Raw genomic sequence first — 4,198 nt, 5'->3', positions numbered from 1 at the left:
ATGCATGTTTCTTGATTAACAATTTAAGAAAACTAATCTTGATTTACGTAACTAGGAAAAAATTTCTTTGACCTTGAAGCTTCTTTGATTATTTATTATTTCTCGAACTCTAATACTACAGGGTGTGTTTTTAATGATTCAAAATTAAATTAGAGAAAAAAACTTCAATGAACCATAAATTTTAAATATAATGAACAGGTCAATGATTCGTTTATCAAAACTAAAAATGTTCATGGCATTTGTTCAATCTCTCTATACCAGGACATGATATTCCAAGAAGTTGATTAGGATTTAAAATTCAGGTTCAGTTTTCCTGTTTCTGATCTTGCTCAAGTGTATTAGTCAATTGACTGATGCCACACACATACACATATTTGCCAGTTCGACTTCACATAAGAAGCTAGTAGAAAATCTTGCGTCGAAGGAGAAATGGCATCCTAGACCCTAGACTTCATTTCTAATTAGTATTACGTTATTTGATAGAAATTTATATGAAATCATCAACTTTAGCACACAGGTATATATACATCCGAAGCAGTGCTTATCATTTGTCAAGAAACTGAGTTATGAAATCTTGCATTTTCCTACTTTGATTTGTGCAGTTGGGCATGGTCAGTGGATTGGAAACTCTATGCGGACAAGCCTATGGAGCAAAACAGTATCACATGCTTGGGATATATCTTCAGCTATCATGGCTTGTTTTGGTTGTAACCACAACTCTAGTTATGCCAATGTTTCGTTTTGCCAACCTGATTTTAAAAGCTTTAGGCCAAGAAGAATGCATTGCAGAAATGGCCGGAACTATTGGTCTTTGGTTCATTTCTGTGATATACTCCTTTATCATATCATTTAGCTGCCAAATATTCCTACAATCACAGAGTAAGAACATGATTATTACATACTTGGCGACACTTTCGCTATCAATCCACATCTCTCTCATGGCTTTTAACAGTTAAGTACAAGTTTGGGATTACTGGGGCTATGGTATCCACTATTTTGGCATACTGGATCCCTAATATGGGTCAGCTAATATTTGTTCTCTCTGGAGGATGTCGGGAAACATGGAAAGGTTTTTCGTTTCTAGCTTTCAACGATCTTTGGCCAGTAGTGAAGGTTTCTTTATCGTCTGGTGCAATGCTCTGGTTAGGCTCATTTCATTTATTCTATAAGTTTAGTAACCTGCCAAACCACAAGGCCGTGATATGTTTATAGTATAAAGTAGTAATATATTGTTATGATATATTTGTACATGTTTCATGCTGTTCATGAGGTTTGAGACTGAAATGCCTGGAGTCTAGTCGTGTTCTTAGTATTAATCTTGTTCAGTATAGTGCCGGAAGTTTTATCTTTTTGCTGTCCATGAATTCAATATATGTCATGTTTTATATACCTTTTTGTAGTATTCCCTAAAAGAAACCAGGGAGTTTGGAAGAGAAACGATTTAGGATTTACTTCTCTACACCATCAATATGCAATTTTTGATCATAAACCCTTTGGTTTCTTGACAGTCTTGAACTCTGGTACAACACAATACTGGTTCTTTTGACAGGAAATCTGAAAAATGCTGAGGTTGCTATTGATGCTCTTTCTATATGGTAACACTTTTTCCCTCATTCTTTAATTTCCTTCTCGTCCTAGCTTCATATAAGAATAAAAGTGCACTTTTTCTTTTTCAGTCTTAACATCAATGGTTGGGAAATGATGATTTCTCTTGGTTTCTTGGCTGCAGCAAGGTACTATAATTGTCCTTATTTTCCTCAAAGTCACAAAGCTATCCGAGATTTGTTTATATTTCGTATTGGTCATGCCACTTTTGACGTATCTTCAATTACTATATTTTAGTGTTCGTGTCGCTAATGAGCTTGGAAGTGGAAACTCTAAAGCCGCGAAGTTTTCAATCATTGTGATAGTGTTAACATCATTAGTCATTGGACTAGCTCTATTTGTATTTTTCTTGTCCTTTCGTGGACGTCTAGCTTATATCTTCACTAAAAGTCAAGATGTGGCCAACGCAGTCGCTCATTTGTCACCTCTCCTGGCATTTTCCATACTCTTGAACAGTGTTCAACCAGTTCTTTCCGGTAAGCTTATGTTTGGTGGTTTGTTGTATGAATCATTTATGCATTATTTTCGCACAAACAATCATTTTTATTAGGAAGAGAAAATTAAATAATAGCAGCAATAATTAGAAGAATTTCAGTTCGCTACGCTGATGACTGCTTGCTTCAAATTTTTTTCCCTCTTACAATAGGTGTTGCCATTGGGGCTGGACAACAGAGCACGATAGCATATGTTAACATAGGATCCTATTACATCATAGGAATTCCTATTGGAGTTGTGCTTGGTTATGTTATCAAACTACAAGTTGAAGTGAGTTTTAATCATTTTGCTTATTCTATCCTGAATCAGGGGCGGATCCAGAATTATAATTCAGTGGAGGTGAGACAAAAAATGGGCTAAAATAAATTGTGAAAGAAACCAAAAAAAATCTGAAATTTTAAATTTAACAAGGTCCAATTGAAGGTTCTGAAAATTTATTGAGGGCGGCCTTCCCCACTCGTTCCTTAGTGGGTCCACCCCTGTCCTGAATGCTCTTTGACATATTCTTATTGATGATTCCCCTTACCCCCGATCCCATCCAAACGTGTACAGGGACACGCACACAACACAACATAGAAAAAGGGATTGCTATAATAAAGACAAACACACTCGGTTTTTCGCAAAAACCAAAATAGATTCTTCTTCCGTTTATATGCACCAACCGGCATGAATTTTTCTATATGCTATGATCAGCAACCTTTTTTTTTTTTTTTTTTATGATTATGTTTGACAGGGTGTTTGGGTAGGAATGTTATTTGGCACGCTCGTCCAGACTATCATACTTGTGAAGTTTGTGATAGTAACTTCCAAAACTGATTGGGATAACCAGGTAACTTGGATTTCCCTTCACTTTTAGTGGTTATTTTTAAACAATTTGATACCTTGGTATGAAGATCGACCTGCAAACTACGGATATGATGCTGAAAATTGATTAATTTGTATGTCCCGCTTCAATCTGACTACTTAATCAAATGTCTTTTTTCTTGCAGGTGGATATTGCTAGTAGACGGGTTAATAGATGGTTTGTGGAAGCTGAAACCGATACAAATTCGAGGTCTATGGCCTGATGAAAAATTCCTCCTCAGCATTTGGGATGTATACCAGTATATGGCCAACCAATTCATGGAGAAATTTCAGCACCGAAGATCAATCAAAGGCGGATCATATGGATAATCAAGAATCACAAGGCAAAACAATGTACTTAAATGAAGGATAGTTTCCCACCTAAAAGTAAGGATCATGCGGCTAGAAATTGAAAAATCCAAACTTTAATTATTTTCCGTAAGTTTATTTGCTTTCCTTAGTTTGTCACAACTCTTCTGGTCTGCTATATAAAGTCATGAATAACATTGTAATAGGCAGACGTTCAGATCATTCTCGCGGACATTTTGGTTCCGAATTTGCAGATCATTCTCGTGGCATTTGGTTCCGAAATCAACGAGTTCTTATCAAGCGTCAATCTCTTGATCACGCTGCATCAGTTTGTTTCCAATATAGGATGTGTTTTGGAAATTTGTATGATACACTTGATACAAATATGTAGATTTGACTTCACTTAAACAAAATTAAAAGTGACTCAAATTTGGAAACGAGCAGGTTTCGTTTATACAATCTTTTAAAAGGCAAAGCAAAACAAATTGAGTGCATCAAACCAATTGCCAATTAATTGAAGCGTAAAATGGATAGGTCACAATTTTTTAAATCTGTTCAGTCCGATTTTAATAACTATGATTTAAATGGTGGAGAAGAATTTTGATTGATCATTGAGCTAAATCAAAAAGGGACTAAATAGCCTAACACTTCAACGGGGCTAGTGACTAGAGTGAAGTTGTAAAAAGGTAGCCGTATTGAGAGATGTGGTTGGATCAACTCCTTTTCAGGAAGAGCTAATACTTATTGGATATTTTGGTTTGATACTGCTTCACACCCATAATAAAAAGAAGGGAATTGCATCTGAGTTCAACTTGGAGATGGAAATCTTCCTCCATTTCTCGATGTTGAAGGAAGATCAAGCTCATGAATTTATTATCTTAGGTCGAAACAAGTTGACACAAGTTAACAGGATCCCTTTTTTTACGTCCCCATGTCCCTTTCAGTG

At 35.9% G+C, this 4,198-nt stretch overlaps 1 pseudogene; it reads left to right on the top strand.

The window, feature by feature from the left end:
- The first annotated feature begins 608 nt into the window (after nucleotides 1–608).
- LOC111399908 lies at nucleotides 609–3,167 on the top strand (annotated as a pseudogene).
- Nucleotides 3,168–4,198: the final 1,031 nt, after the last annotated feature.

This window comes from Olea europaea, chromosome 9, assembly GCF_002742605.1.
Source record: "Olea europaea var. sylvestris chromosome 9, O_europaea_v1, whole genome shotgun sequence".
Lineage (NCBI taxonomy): Eukaryota > Viridiplantae > Streptophyta > Magnoliopsida > Lamiales > Oleaceae > Olea > Olea europaea.
The sequence above is the reverse complement of the archived record's forward strand: the minus strand, read 5'-3'. Positions and strand labels throughout refer to the sequence as shown.